Source organism: Arvicanthis niloticus, chromosome 5 (genome assembly GCF_011762505.2).
Source record: "Arvicanthis niloticus isolate mArvNil1 chromosome 5, mArvNil1.pat.X, whole genome shotgun sequence".
In the NCBI taxonomy this organism is placed as follows: Eukaryota; Metazoa; Chordata; class Mammalia; order Rodentia; family Muridae; genus Arvicanthis; species Arvicanthis niloticus.
Window position 1 is genome coordinate 32,066,735 of NC_047662.1, and position 16,285 is coordinate 32,083,019.

General features: G+C 44.6%; 2 long non-coding RNA genes and 1 other non-coding gene across 5 annotated transcripts in view; 2 read left to right on the plus strand and 1 right to left on the minus strand.

Annotated features, from left to right (window-relative positions):
• Positions 1 to 1,581: 1,581 nt before the first annotated feature.
• LOC143442362 (uncharacterized) lies at positions 1,582 to 6,111 on the plus strand. 2 transcript variants are annotated; one of them, XR_013110475.1, is made up of 3 exons: positions 1,582 to 1,795; positions 1,884 to 2,031; positions 3,155 to 3,234. It is a non-coding gene; the product is annotated as an uncharacterized LOC143442362 (long non-coding RNA). The 2 variants fall into 2 exon arrangements; XR_013110474.1 differs by lacking the exon at positions 3,155 to 3,234 and adding an exon at positions 5,823 to 6,111 and having other exon boundaries at positions 1,586 to 1,795.
• On the minus strand, positions 5,299 to 5,429 carry LOC117709724 (small nucleolar RNA SNORA17). The gene has a single exon (XR_004606963.1). It is a non-coding gene; the product is annotated as a small nucleolar RNA SNORA17 (small nucleolar RNA).
• Positions 6,112 to 14,696: 8,585 nt separating the features above from the next.
• The window catches only part of LOC143442363 (uncharacterized), a 4,521-nt gene continuing 2,932 nt past the window's right edge, over positions 14,697 to 16,285 (plus strand). The window contains exons 1-3 of one of the 2 annotated variants that reach the window (XR_013110477.1): positions 14,697 to 14,910; positions 14,999 to 15,146; positions 16,270 to 16,285. The exon at positions 16,270 to 16,285 is cut by the window's right edge and continues 36 nt beyond it. This is a non-coding gene — a long non-coding RNA (uncharacterized LOC143442363). The remainder of the gene's footprint in view (positions 14,911 to 14,998; positions 15,147 to 16,269) is intronic. The other variant, XR_013110476.1, reaches the window with a different exon arrangement.

Here is a 16,285-nt window from a genome sequence, read left to right on the forward strand (position 1 = left end):
AGCATGAAGCAGCAAACTGGAAGTGAGATAAGGCTGTGAGCTCTTAAAGCCTCCCCAAAGATAAATGATTCCAGCTTCACCCTCCCACAATATCCCCACACAGTACCATCACCTGGAGACCACATACCTGAGCCCATGGGGAACAATCTCATTGAAACCACCACACGACTGAGGCAGTTTCCTTTAGAGAAGATCCATTTACCAATGTCTCATTCTTTGATCTCTCCTCCTTTTGTTAGAATGTGAAGGAAAACATCTTAGATACTTCAAGATGGTATGAGTTTCTCGCTGAGCATCCTGAGTTTCAGATCCAGTAAGTATTTTATATTACATAGCACTACTTTCATGGAATTGATGTTTAATTCAAATAAATCGACAGTAATGATTTGGAGATCTTCCCATAGCAATGAAAATAAGTTATTCTTATGATCTCTCTACAAGAACCTTTGTGGAACTTAATTTATTTTTTGCATGTGTATGTGGGTGTGAACATGTTCTCTGTGTGTTATCGTATATGAGACAAGGATGTGAAGATTACAGGTCAATGTTGCCTGTCCTCTTCAATTGCCTTATCTTTTTAGAAATTTTAAAAGTTTTTATTTGTTCATTTGTTTGGTTGGTTTTGGTTTTTCCAAGATGTGCTTTTTCTGTGTAGCCCTGGCTCTCTTGGAACTCACTCTGCAGAGCAGGCTGCCCTTGACATGATTGAGTTCTGCCACCTCTGCCTCCCAAGTGCAGAAATAAAATAAAAAAATAAAAAAATAACTTGCAGGAAATAATAAAGAAGAGTACAGAAAGTTCCCGTGCTACACGTGTACCAGCTACTCTCTGCCCTGACAGCCTGGTCAGCCACGCACTGGAGGGCAATGGCCGGCCTGTTCTTATCTCATAGGGACTGTCTTGACTCAGAGCTTCAGAATCTTCCCAACCAGCTTGCTAAGTTCCCACTGCCGGGTCACTACCACACCAGCCCCATGCTTCAAAACTCCCACAGTCTTTTGTGGTGCACATCTGGCAAACCTACTCTTTGCCTCCATACCATTCTCTCTGGAACCCAGTCGAACCTGCCACTTGAAGAAAAACACCACACAAACTTAGTTTAGAAACAATGGTAACTCAATCGCTGGGCACAACAACTAGACTCGCCATATTAAATCTAAATCCTCTGGTGGCAAATCCTGGCAGATCCGCCATTGAAACCAGGAGACATGAGTAGCTACATCTCGTCCTTTTGCTATCCCTGTACAAAAGCCTTTAACTCTCTCCTGCTTCCTCTCTTCCTGGATCCAACCCAAAAGTCCCCCCACTTGCCCAGTGATTGGTTCACTTGGAGGAAGGTTCACAAGAAGTCACTTGAGGAAGTGACTCCTTCCTTGTTCCAGACAGCCCCCCTGGGAAAGCGGAACATCAAAATACAGGCAGCACCAGGGCCATCTACAACACAAAACAACCCTGAAATTCTATCTTACACCAATCAGAATAGCTAAGATCAAAAACACAAGAGATTAGCACATGTTGGTGAGGATGTGGAGCAAGAGGAACACTTCCTCATTGCTGGTGGGAATGAAAACTTGTACAACCACTTTGGAAAGCAATTGGGTGGTTTGTCAGAAAGCTGGGACTACTTCTACGTTTTGTTTTTAAAGGAAAGCATGCAATCCAGTTCCTCAGGCTTGCACAAGTACTTCACTGACTGAGGCTTCTCCCCAGCCTCTCTTGATTTATTGTCTATGAAAGATTTGTATTTTACCCTAGTGGAGGAAGATCCTGTAATTCTGTGGTTTGGGGACCCATGGTATATTAAACAGCTTAATCTGTGAAATAACTGTCAATATATTATAATCTGACTAACAGAGCTAACAGCCAACTATTTTTTTCTCTAGATATGAAGTAGTTCAAGGATGCCCAAAACCTCCTACAAAAGGTATGATCACGAGTGTGGCAGACCCCAACCATAGCAGCCTCAAGCCCTTCCAAGCCTTCATTGACTTCATGTCAAAGGAGACCACAGACAGAGACACAACTGATCAGGTAGGTCATCACCTCGTTCAAGGTCCTGGCAGGGGGCAAGAACTCCATCACTGCCGAGGAGTTGCGGAGAGAGCTGCCCCCACCCCCAGTACCGCATCACCTGCATGGCACCCTATCGGGGGCCTGATGCCACTCCTGGTGCCCTTGACTACAAATCCTTCTCCATAGCCCTCTATGGGGAGAGCGACCTGTGAGGCCCTCAGCCACCCTGAACAGAGACTCCCTTGGCCTCCTGGAGGGGCTGAGGAGCCCTGCCCCCACCCTGACTCTGTATCTATGCAAAGAGCTCTTTGTGGTCCTTCTAGGGGGCAGGCAGGGAGGGGCTAGGCAGGCCTTTCTTTCTCAGTGTGTTATGGGTTCTTAGCCTATATGGAAGGGACAATGGACCCCTGGGCCACTTCTGTGCTCCAGAGATACCTTTCTAAATAAACCCATTTCCCTTCTGCCCCGAGGCCCCTTCAAAGCCTCTCACATCCAGGCCAAAGCCCCATGTGCCTTGTCTAGGAACAGCCTGCCCTAAGAAGTCCAGCAGAGGGCACCTAGCTCCCCTGTACCAGACTGTAGTGGCTCCTCCCACCTTCCTGCCTGTGTCATCACCAGGAACAAAGGACCTGCCATAACCCCTCTCTGCCTCAGGAGTGGTTGCCAGGATAATCAGCCTGGCCTTGTTTCACCTGGGCTGTTGAGTCTCAGATTTTCTAAGGACCAAAACCAACAAAACACAAAGAATGGAACAGAAACGAACAAACAACAAAAATCATTTAAAAAAAGAAAAAAACTTAAAAAAAAAACTATAAAAAACCTAAAAACTTCCATAGAATTACTACTTATTTATTAACTTACAGATTTATTATATAAATATATATCCATCTAGCTGCATATCTCTGCCACCTCTCTCACTCTTGTAATGAAGACATAGCTGATCCGATGCCCTCCCCAGCCCCCTACTGATTTTCCCCTTGTGGCGGTGGGCAGGGGTCTCTGGGGACCTCCTAAGGTGGAGGTGAGCTGCTGGCCTGCCTGCCTAGTCATTAATGGGTTTCTCTCCACCTGCCCCCTTGAGTTTATTCTGATTGATTTTTATTTTCTTGGTTTCTGGATAAACCACCCTCCGGGATGGGAGATTAAACATGTAATATGAAAGAAAGAAAGAAAGAAAGAAAGAAAGAAAGAAAGAAAGAAAGAAAGAAAGAAAGAAAGAAAACGAAAGACAGAAAGAAAGAAAGAAACAAACAAATAAAAAGAAAGAAAGAAAGAAAGAAAGAAAACAAACCAAAGAAAGAAAGAAAGATAACCAAAGAAAGAAAGAAAGAAAGAAAGAAAGACAGAAAGAAAGAAAGAAAAAGGTATGATCACAAATACTGATAGAAATTTATTTAGATAACTTCTGTTCTTTAAATTTTGTTTGTATAATTTTATGTATATGTCTTTTTCATGCATACATATCAAAGATAATGTTTGATTCTCTAGAACTGTACCTAAGACAATTACAAACTGCCAAGTCAGTGCTAGGAATCAAACTGAAGACCTGTGGAACTTAACTAACTTAACAACATAAGGTCCCAACAACTAAGCTTTCTCTTTGGTCCAATATTCACTTTTTTTTCATCTTCTGTGCTCATTTGTTTTTTAAAAAGACTTTTTATTGGTTCTCTGTGAATTTCACATTATGCAGCCAAACCCCACTTATCTCCCATCCCCTCATGCCCACCCTCCACCCTTGAAACCTTCACCCCACCAGAGGGAAAAAATTCATTCTGAGATGTGTAGTGTATCACAATGTGTCCCACAGTACACACTTTTGTCCACACTTCTTTGCTTGCAAATGTTCATTGCAATGACTCTTTGGTCTAGTACGAGACCTCTGGCTTCTACTATTCTATCAATACTGGAACCTCAGTGGGACTTTTTTAGGTTATACTGTTGATGCCCTGTATCTTGGAGATCCTGTACTGTTGGATCTATAGGACTGGTCCCTTCATGCACTTCAGTAGTTTATGGGTGGGATAGATGTTGAGAGGGCCAATTCAGAGGCCTGGATCTGAGCCAGAGGTATCCGAGCTGCTCATCCCTCAGCTCTCCTGTTCTCATGCACTCAGGCCACCTTACTTGCAACCTTCTCAACCAGGGCCAGCTCTACCCTGTTGCCCAGGTGAGGTGAAGGGTCCTCCATTCTCCTGAGTTTTGCAGCCTATGAGAAACATGACAGTTCTTCCACTATCATGAACCCAAAGCCAGCTCTCCCGCCTGCCATAGGTGGGAAGGGACTAGAGAGGGAACAAGGGTATCTCTCCCCCTCCACACTACTGCACAGCCAACAAGAGGCAGGGTCAACTCTCCTGCAACCCCGTGTCTAGGGTCATCTCTCCTGTGCTGTCCAGACAAGGTGAAGGGTTTGCATTCCTGAGCACTGAAGTAGGTAAAGGGCAGGGCCAGCTCTCTCGCTCTGATGACATTGGGGTCAGGTCTCCCATCTGCTGCAGGTGGTGGGCAGCAGAAGAGGAGGAGGGTATCTCTCCCTTGCTCACACCACGGCATGAGAGAGATGAGTAGCAGGACCAATTCTCCCATGTTCTCATCCTCAGGGTCTGCTCACCTGCAACTCCTGCAGTGTGCTGGGCCTGCTCTCCCACTCTTCCTAGTACAGGAGCTGAATAGAGTAGAGTCAGCTCTCCTACAATGCCCAAATGAGGAATGGGGCCAGTTCTGTATAGCCCTCAGACATCACCACGTCCCTAGGTTAGTGATAAGTCACAGACTCAGACGTGGCCAACACCATGGTCACAGGTGGCATCACTGGCTACTCACATCAGGCTGTTCCTCTCTCCTCTTGAATCTCCAGGTCTGCCTCCCTTCGTTGTGACCACAACCCTCTCTCTCTCTCTCTCTCTCTCTCTCTCTCTCTCTCTCTCTCTCTCTCTCTCTCTTTCTCTCTCTCTCTCTCTCTTTCTCTTCTATTGCTCCTCATTGGGCCTCATAGTAGAGCCCAATGTCTGTGAGTATCTGTGATCATCTCAAGAGTGGTCTCAGGAGTGCTAATACCCATTCAAGCATTATGGCACCTGGCAAAGGTTATGCGGTCATGGTCTGCCCCACTAGGCCTGGATACCATTGGACTAGTGATCATCTCAGGCTCCTCACCAGGGCCCATCCAATGACCAAGATACCTGGTGGGATTGGTCTATGGCTCGCTACCCATCCTGAGAGCCCTTCAGCACATGCATGGTATCAGAATGGCGGTCATCTCAGGCGGGCTCTTCTCAGGGAATGCTGGGCTAATAATCATCCAGATGTTTACATGTCAGAACCGTGAGCTAGACATAAGCTTCTGTCCTCTCTTCCACCTACTGACAAACATGGGACACAGCAGCCACAACTGCAACACCTCTAGAGACAGGATTGTTCTCATTTCTAGCCTGTATCCATCTGATAGTTTGCCCAGAGTACAGAAAACAGTGGCTCAAAAGTAAGCCAAGAACCCAACTCAGATTTAGAAATATACTATTTACTGGAAATCTTGATGCCAGGGTTTGTTCAAAATAAGTACAAAGGTGGCTAGAGAATCTGGGTATATTGACACATACCTAAAATCCTAGGATTTGGGGGACAGAGACAGAAAAATCTGAGTTTGATGATGCCTTTGTCTACAGAGTGAATTCCAGGACATCCAAGGCTACATAGTGTTGGTGGGGGCAGAGGGAGAGTGGGTTTGGCAGAGTTGGAGGTTGAGGAAGGGGTGGGCAACAGGGATGGCTCAGTGGCTAACAGCTCTCTCTTAACTGTTATTGCAGGGAAATGAAGAGACTTACGAAGCTATCTGAAATGTCAGAGATGGGTTCCAAAACAAACCCAAGGCAAGTGTGAACATCGTAAACAGCATTTTAAACTCTCAAGACTCAACCTAACTGCAAAGTTGCTAACCCTGTCTGCAAAGAAGAGCTTAGTCTCCTGCTTATGCACATAGCCCCTCCCTTCCTCTATCCTCTTAGCTTGGGAAAGGTTCCTAGTCTGTAAGAGAGGCATGCTTGCTTAGTGTGAGCTTTTTTCAGGTTCTCTGAAATAAACCTGTCTGCACCTTGAGTCCAGTCTCCTGACTTCTTTTTCCACATGATTTCCTAACATGGTACTCAATCCCAGAATAGGCCGTTGAAGCAGGGGACCCTCTTGCCATCCAGGGAGCATGTGCAGCAGCAGGGCATCAAGGCACAGTTCAAGTCCTTGATGACACTAAAATTGCCACATTGAGGTCTGTACATATAAAATGGGAACACTGCATAAGACCAGTTAAAAGACAGATGAGCAACTTCTGGTCTGTGATAAACGCTGAATAAATACCTGTCTGCAATGCTTTTGATGCAGGGAAATTGCATAGTGTGTGTACCAGGCAGGGGCATGGTCACTTTGGTCCCTGCAAGGCAACTTCATTACAGGCCAGGAATTCAAGCACTTGTTGGTGTCACTGAAATAAGATGGTGTTACCTGGCTCCTTGTGGCTCCTGTCTGTCTTCTGTCCTGGTGTTGCAATGCCAAGTCGCTAAGGGATCAGAACCCACCACAATCAGAACCATGGCCACTAACTGTTGTGCTCTGGTATGTGACAGGTGAGTGAAGAGTAAATGGTCACAGGGCAAGTGTCCCTCTTCCTTTCCCTCCTGGGTTCACATCAATAAAGGCAGAGCTGGAAGGGCCAGGATTTGAAATTTGGGGACTACTCTGCACAGGTGGGAAGGGAGCTAGATGTCTTTGGTGAGTACTCAAAGATAGCTATGTACTGCATCTTTCTATGGTTCTAGCAGCTGTGGCATCAGCCTGCAGCATCTCACAGTCAGGCCAGCCTGTCCCTGCAGATCTGGGCAGCACACTCAGGCTTTCATTCCTTCACACCTGAATAGAGATCTACCAGGCACCTGCATGTTCTCCATGCAGTTACCTCACAGAACCCACTGCACCTGGGCATGAAGCAGACTGAATTCTTCCCCTGTCTGGAACTTACTGTCCTGTGGTGAAATACACTAGTAATGAAATAATGGAAATGTCGATGAGTGGAGTGGATACAGACATGGCACATGGAAGGAGACAGAGCCTGAGGTGTGAGCTTGTGCTTGCGGAGAGCAAGGTTAGGACAGGATTCACCCAAGAGTGACAACTGAGCAGAGTTGAAGTGGATGAGGGAAGATGCCATATGCATGTGTGGTCAAAGGAACAGCAGATGCAAAGGCCCTAAGCTTGGTATATCAGTGTCCAGATCAGGGTAGCAGGAGCAGAGGGAGCAAGGGAAGACAGGGTGGACACAGATCCTGGGGCTTTTGAGACTAGTGTACGGACTTGAAATTGGACTAGGAACTTGTGAGGAGGTGGGTAGCAGAATGTGCATATTTTCATTTGTAAAGAATTGTTCTCACCCCCATTGTGTTAGCCAGTGACTGTAAAATACTAAACCAACCAACCAACCAGACCCCCCAGAGCTCCCAGGGACTAAACCACCAATCAAAAAGTACACATGGAAGAACCCATGGCCACATATGTAGCAGAGGGTGGCCTTGTTGGGCACTAGTGGGAGTAGAGGCTCTTGGTCCTGCGAAGGCTCGATGCCCCAGTGTAGGGGAATGCCAGGGTAGGTGGATAGGGGATCACCCTCATAAAAGCAAAGGAGGGGTTAGGGGTTTTCCAGTGGGGAGGAAATGGGAAAGGGGATAACATTTGAAATGTAAATTTTAAAAAATCCAATTTTAAAAATGCTAGTTTCGGAAAGTAACTCCCCAGTACCCAGGAGGCAGAGGCTGGAGAGTGTAAGTTTGAGGCCTGCATGATCTATATGGCAAGTTCCACATCAACCAGAGCTACATGAAAAACCCTATATAATAATAATATATATTTGGTTAAAATTTAAAAAGAAAATGGAGGATCATTTGATTTGTGATACTAAATAGTCTTGCCAACCCTTCAAGACGTCCCTGAAACAAAAGCTGTGTCTGTGAGCTCTCTAAGTTGTCATTAGGGAGAAAGAGACTGAGGATCAGAGTCACTGAGATTACAAGGAATTCAGGCTGCTAGTGAGCAGAAACAACAACCGTCATTTTGCTCAGGATCTTCAGAGACCTGCATTTATTAGCTGTAAAGATTCATTTTCTCGAAGAATCTTCTTAAACACATTCCTGTGTAAGATTCAGCTCAGTGGCCTGTTTGTCCTGAGACTCCCTGGTTTTATCCTGTAATTACTCAGTTGTTTTTCTCTTGTGATAAAGTGAAGATGGACCAAGGCCAGAACATTCCAGGGGCTGTAGGAAGAGAGGACAGAGACTGTACAGGATCAGGCATTTTGATTAAAGGCATGAAAACCTGTTTGTCCTGTCTCACCAGTGTCCTAATATTTGTTTTAGTTGCTATGCTGAAAATGGATTGTAAATGTCACAGAAACTGCAAAGAGACACAGACCTAAAACCTGAGAAATGCCTGTGACTCAGAGCTGTATAGTGACAGCTGTGTGGTAACATGAAGTGTGGTAGAACTTTGACTTATTTGAGGGTGACATTGAGGAATTGATACGGCCTGAGAGACAATGAAGGCTGTGATGACACCACAGGTTTTGACTTGGACAATTAGAAAGTGGTGTTTGTTTTACCTGATAGGGTAAATTAGTATGTGAGCCCATCTGAGATGTACTTGGTGTGTGTGTGTGTGTGTGTGTGTGTGTGTGTGTGTGTGTGTGTGAGAGAGAGAGAGAGAGAGAGAGAGAGAGAGAGCAGAGACTTTTGTTCTTTTGTTTAAAAACCAAAAAAAGTGTCCCAAGTCAGTCATCCCAAAACTATTGAGGCAGAAGCAGGAGGATCACGAGTTCCAGACCAGGCCAAGCTGACACATATAGGCAGACCCTATCACAAACAAACTAAAACTGAATTCAACTTGTGGCCATAGTTAATTTAAGGGCCTTTGTTTACCTGATGGGGTAGATTGGTGGGTGAGTATTTCTGAGGTGTACTTCAGGAGTGTGTGTGTTTAGAACTGAGGACATTATGCTTAGCAGCAACTGTCTTTTCTCACTGTAACACTATGCCAACCTTACCTTCTTTAATCTCTTATCTCCTGTGGTAACACAGAATTTTACTTGGAGCCATGGGTGTCCTTGAAATCCTGATCTTCTTCCCTCTACCTCCCAAGTACTGGAATTAAAATCATGTGCCACACTTCCTGATTAATTTGACTTTCTGAGATAGTGTCTCATGGAACCAACACTGTCCTTTACCTTGATATGTAGCTAAAGATAACCTTTTCCTTTCTGTTTTATTTTTTGTTATTGTTTTTTTATGGCTACTGCCTAGATTTTACTGTATGTAGTGGTTATTTTTTTAATTTAAATTGTTTTATTTATTTACATTCCAAATCTTGCCCTCCTTCCCAGTTCTCCTCTCCAAGAGTTCTTCATCCTATTCTCCTTCCCCTGTTGTTGGGAGCCGACTTTTCGCAGAAATTGGCTAGAAAGTAGCTATCATCTTTGCAGCCATCTGGAGCCATATACCCTGATAAGAAACTTGTTTTTCAACAGCCTACAACAGCTGAAGCACACTCTGATAAACATCGTGTTTATCCCACAGATCTTGTTTTGCTGTTTAGTGACCCCAGCTGCATGGTGCACGTGGTAAAGAGTCTTCAGCTGTGTTCTCCTGCTCATGCTTATAAATACCCAGAATTTCCTTGCAATAGGAGAGAAAATAAGAAATAGTGAATGGGAGATAGTAAATGAGACTTGACTACAGACCCTCTGGCTTGTCTCTATTCTTCAAGTCTCTTTCCCTTCTTTTCCCCACTATCTCTCTTGCTAGACCCTGACCCGCTAGACCAGAGCAGCAGAGCAGTCCGGGACATTTTGGTCCCCAAGCATGGGGCAACTCAGGCGGGGACACTCTGTGCCTCCAACAGTGCGCTTCCCCACCCACCCAGTCCACTTCCCTTATCCATTCACCACTCCCCAGCCCCTACACACACACACACACACACACACACACACACACACACACACACACACAGAATGTTGGTTTTAAAATTGCTAAGTAGCCAAGAATAACCATGAACTTCTAGTTTTCCTCCCTCAGCCTTCCTCTTCCTAGGATCATATGTGTGCCTAGTTTATACAGTTGTGGGATCCTATCCAGAGCGTGGTGCATGCCAGGTACACACCCCATTAGTGGGGCTACTCTTCACCAAACGTGGCCTTCTGAAGCTTGTAAGAACCTGGTAGACAGAGCTGAGCAAGAAGTGTTCTTTTGTCTATTACTGTTGCAGTGAAACTCATGTAACACCAGGTTCACCTTTTTCAGTGCACAGTTCAGGGCCATTGAGCCTGTTCACAAGCTGAGACTACCACAGCTTCTCTGTTGTTTCAGAACTTGTCAACACCCAGGAAATCCTTCATATGGTTAAGTTATTGTTTCCTTCCCTCCTCTCACTCCTGATAACCTCCAGCCTATTTTCTATGCTTGCTGGGTGACTTGCTCTGTACACAACAGGTAGAAGGCATCCCGTAACTTATGTCTTTTGTGGAGGGTTAATTTATAGAACATGCTTTGAGGTTCATCAAGGCTGTAGTATGTTTCAACCTTCATTCCTATTGATGGGTGAATAGTATTCCATTAATGCAATAATGGACATTTGGCTTGTGTTTACCTTTTGCTATTACTTAACAATACTACTACTGCAAACATTTGTGGAAGATTTTATCTGGGTTTATATTTTCATTTTTCTTGGATATAGAGGGAGGAGTGGAATTGCTGGGTCATTTGATAGTTACATGCATAATTTTTTGCTACTGTCATACTTTTTCACAGTAGTTGCATTGTTATATTTCCACAGATAGGGCACAAGTGTTCTTATTTCTCCATGTCCTTGAAGTGCATCTGGCTATGAATCAGAACCACATTGTTTTAATTTGCACTCCTGGCTGCTATTAGAAACATTCATGTGCAAAGGAGAAACAAAAAGAAGAAACTAGATATTCTGACAATGAAGATCAAACTGGCCCCAAAGAACTGAACAGCCCTACATCACCAGGAGTAGTCTACCAATAAGATTGCCCTCTTTCCCCTCTATCCTTCTTCTCTCTTATCTAATTTTAGGACATTAAAAGGGTGGGAAAAGAGTGGAAGAAGAAAGAACTCACAAAGTAGCCAAAGATCAGCTATGTTGCTACAATTGCTATATTGGGTGTGCCTAAACAGATAAAAAACTGACAATGGCCCAGGTTATACAAGATGCAGTTTCCACCAATTTTGTGAAAAATTGGGAATACTACATAAAACAGGTATTCCATATAATCTACAGGGCCAAGGTATGGTAGAAAGGGCACATCAAACCATTAAATGTCAATTTGAAAAAATTAAAAAGGGGAAATGGTACCCTACCAAGGGATCCCCCAGAAATATCCTTCATCATGCACTCTTTACTTTAAATTTTTTAACTTTGGATTCTGAAGGAAAATCTGCTACAGATAGATTCTAGCATCCTGATACAAAAAAGAATTTTGCAACAGTCCTCTGGAAAGACCCATTAACTGGAACCTGGAATGAGCCAGATCCAGTGCTTATCTGGGGAAGAGGTTCTGTTTGCATATATTCCCAAACTGCAGATGCTGCACGTTGGCTGCCAGAGAGACTGATTAAACAAATAGACAACAATAACAAATCCAGAGAGGAAAAAAACCCTGAGAAGCGTAATTTTTCTTTGCAGGAAATATGAAGGAAACCTGAAGATGCTTCACAATTGCCTTCAAACTGGAACAGATCAACGAGCAAACCTGACCTGAGAAGTTCTCAATGCTGAAGGAGACATCACCACCCGCATCTCCAGGGTGGCTCTATTGATTCCCTGACTTATGATTTAGTGGGGTACATTGTGTAAACCCACTACCACAGTTATTATAGTTGTTTTTTGGGTTTGAGATTGATTGAGCAGGGACAGGGATTTCCTTACTTGTTTTATTAAGATCAAAGCTATGATCAGTTCTGTATTTCTGTGTGCTACCCTTAAAAAAGAGTGTTGCTTTTATACTAACTATTCAGGCATTGCTAAGTCTCTTGTCTCTTGGGTTGATGCAGTTCAACTGACTGATGGCTTTTGTATGACAACAGATAGATGCTATTCAAATGAAACCCATACAGGTCCACTATTACAGGCTGGAAGTAGGGGACTCTGAAACCTCTGTCATCAAGACTGACGAGGATTAACCCCTAACTTATGCGCTAAGCCGGATGGTCAATGACGGGTAAGAGAGCATACTGAGACCCTTACCCCTAAAAGAAGGGAGGCCTCACCATCTTAAGACAGGTGCTCAACCAATGGCTATTGAGTATCCAAGGATGGGAAAGGGAGGCTGGGGTCCTTTGCTCCAACCTAGGACAGGCACGGTTTCCGTAAGTTTTCCCAGCCTTCCCTTTTGAAAAAAAAAAAATTTAAAAAGGGGGACCTGTTGGGAGCTGACTTTAAGCAGAAAGCAGCTAGAAAGCAGCTATCAACTTTGCAGCCATCTGGAACCATATACCCTGATGAGAGACTTGTTTTTCAAAAGCCTACAACAGCTGAAGCACACTGTGATAAATATCTTGTTTACCCCACATAGCTTGTTTTGCTGTTTAGTGACCCCAGCTGCATGGTGCATGTGGTAAAATGTTTTCACCTGTGTTCCCCTGCTTGTGCTTATAAATACCCAGGATTTCCTTGTAAGTGTGTGGTGTAGTAGTAGTAGGTGTAGTCGTGTGTGTGTGATGGAGACAGTAAAGGAGACTTGACTACAGATCCTCTGGCTTGTCTCTCTTCTTCTAATTTCTTCCCCTTCTTCCCCCCACTCTCTCTCTCTTGCTAAACCCCAACCTGCGGAACAGAGCAGGCGGGTACATATGCCATCATGCTTATGAACTCTAATGAAGATGTGACGGTCTCACCCTGTATGAGTTACTTTCCTGTTTTGTGATAAAAACACCATAATGATAAGCAACTTGCTTGGAGTTTCTATTGGCTCATGGTTCCAAAGTTCATTATGGCCAAAAGGCATGGCAGCAGGAGAAGGAACGTGAAAGAGCACAGCATCAACTGCAAGCATGAAGCAGCAAACTGGAAGTGAGATAAGGCTGTGAGCTCTTAAAGCCTCCCCAAAGATAAATGATTCCAGCTTCACCCTCCCACAATATCCCCACACAGTACCATCACCTGGAGACCACATACCTGAGCCCATGGGGAACAATCTCATTGAAACCACCACACGACTGAGGCAGTTTCCTTTAGAGAAGATCCATTTACCAATGTCTCATTCTTTGATCTCTCCTCCTTTTGTTAGAATGTGAAGGAAAACATCTTAGATACTTCAAGATGGTATGAGTTTCTCGCTGAGCATCCTGAGTTTCAGATCCAGTAAGTATTTTATATTACATAGCACTACTTTCATGGAATTGATGTTTAATTCAAATAAATCGACAGTAATGATTTGGAGATCTTCCCATAGCAATGAAAATAAGTTATTCTTATGATCTCTCTACAAGAACCTTTGTGGAACTTAATTTATTTTTTGCATGTGTATGTGGGTGTGAACATGTTCTCTGTGTGTTATCGTATATGAGACAAGGATGTGAAGATTACAGGTCAATGTTGCCTGTCCTCTTCAATTGCCTTATCTTTTTAGAAATTTTAAAAGTTTTTATTTGTTCATTTGTTTGGTTGGTTTTGGTTTTTCCAAGATGTGCTTTTTCTGTGTAGCCCTGGCTCTCTTGGAACTCACTCTGCAGAGCAGGCTGCCCTTGACATGATTGAGTTCTGCCACCTCTGCCTCCCAAGTGCAGAAATAAAATAAAAAAATAAAAAAATAACTTGCAGGAAATAATAAAGAAGAGTACAGAAAGTTCCCGTGCTACACGTGTACCAGCTACTCTCTGCCCTGACAGCCTGGTCAGCCACGCACTGGAGGGCAATGGCCGGCCTGTTCTTATCTCATAGGGACTGTCTTGACTCAGAGCTTCAGAATCTTCCCAACCAGCTTGCTAAGTTCCCACTGCCGGGTCACTACCACACCAGCCCCATGCTTCAAAACTCCCACAGTCTTTTGTGGTGCACATCTGGCAAACCTACTCTTTGCCTCCATACCATTCTCTCTGGAACCCAGTCGAACCTGCCACTTGAAGAAAAACACCACACAAACTTAGTTTAGAAACAATGGTAACTCAATCGCTGGGCACAACAACTAGACTCGCCATATTAAATCTAAATCCTCTGGTGGCAAATCCTGGCAGATCCGCCATTGAAACCAGGAGACATGAGTAGCTACATCTCGTCCTTTTGCTATCCCTGTACAAAAGCCTTTAACTCTCTCCTGCTTCCTCTCTTCCTGGATCCAACCCAAAAGTCCCCCCACTTGCCCAGTGATTGGTTCACTTGGAGGAAGGTTCACAAGAAGTCACTTGAGGAAGTGACTCCTTCCTTGTTCCAGACAGCCCCCCTGGGAAAGCGGAACATCAAAATACAGGCAGCACCAGGGCCATCTACAACACAAAACAACCCTGAAATTCTATCTTACACCAATCAGAATAGCTAAGATCAAAAACACAAGAGATTAGCACATGTTGGTGAGGATGTGGAGCAAGAGGAACACTTCCTCATTGCTGGTGGGAATGAAAACTTGTACAACCACTTTGGAAAGCAATTGGGTGGTTTGTCAGAAAGCTGGGACTACTTCTACGTTTTGTTTTTAAAGGAAAGCATGCAATCCAGTTCCTCAGGCTTGCACAAGTACTTCACTGACTGAGGCTTCTCCCCAGCCTCTCTTGATTTATTGTCTATGAAAGATTTGTATTTTACCCTAGTGGAGGAAGATCCTGTAATTCTGTGGTTTGGGGACCCATGGTATATTAAACAGCTTAATCTGTGAAATAACTGTCAATATATTATAATCTGACTAACAGAGCTAACAGCCAACTATTTTTTTCTCTAGATATGAAGTAGTTCAAGGATGCCCAAAACCTCCTACAAAAGGTATGATCACGAGTGTGGCAGACCCCAACCATAGCAGCCTCAAGCCCTTCCAAGCCTTCATTGACTTCATGTCAAAGGAGACCACAGACAGAGACACAACTGATCAGGTAGGTCATCACCTCGTTCAAGGTCCTGGCAGGGGGCAAGAACTCCATCACTGCCGAGGAGTTGCGGAGAGAGCTGCCCCCACCCCCAGTACCGCATCACCTGCATGGCACCCTATCGGGGGCCTGATGCCACTCCTGGTGCCCTTGACTACAAATCCTTCTCCATAGCCCTCTATGGGGAGAGCGACCTGTGAGGCCCTCAGCCACCCTGAACAGAGACTCCCTTGGCCTCCTGGAGGGGCTGAGGAGCCCTGCCCCCACCCTGACTCTGTATCTATGCAAAGAGCTCTTTGTGGTCCTTCTAGGGGGCAGGCAGGGAGGGGCTAGGCAGGCCTTTCTTTCTCAGTGTGTTATGGGTTCTTAGCCTATATGGAAGGGACAATGGACCCCTGGGCCACTTCTGTGCTCCAGAGATACCTTTCTAAATAAACCCATTTCCCTTCTGCCCCGAGGCCCCTTCAAAGCCTCTCACATCCAGGCCAAAGCCCCATGTGCCTTGTCTAGGAACAGCCTGCCCTAAGAAGTCCAGCAGAGGGCACCTAGCTCCCCTGTACCAGACTGTAGTGGCTCCTCCCACCTTCCTGCCTGTGTCATCACCAGGAACAAAGGACCTGCCATAACCCCTCTCTGCCTCAGGAGTGGTTGCCAGGATAATCAGCCTGGCCTTGTTTCACCTGGGCTGTTGAGTCTCAGATTTTCTAAGGACCAAAACCAACAAAACACAAAGAATGGAACAGAAACGAACAAACAACAAAAATCATTTAAAAAAAGAAAAAAACTTAAAAAAAAAACTATAAAAAACCTAAAAACTTCCATAGAATTACTACTTATTTATTAACTTACAGATTTATTATATAAATATATATCCATCTAGCTGCATATCTCTGCCACCTCTCTCACTCTTGTAATGAAGACATAGCTGATCCGATGCCCTCCCCAGCCCCCTACTGATTTTCCCCTTGTGGCGGTGGGCAGGGGTCTCTGGGGACCTCCTAAGGTGGAGGTGAGCTGCTGGCCTGCCTGCCTAGTCATTAATGGGTTTCTCTCCACCTGCCCCCTTGAGTTTATTCTGATTGATTTTTATTTTCTTGGTTTCTGGATAAACCACCCTCCGGGATGGGAGATTAAACATGTAATAT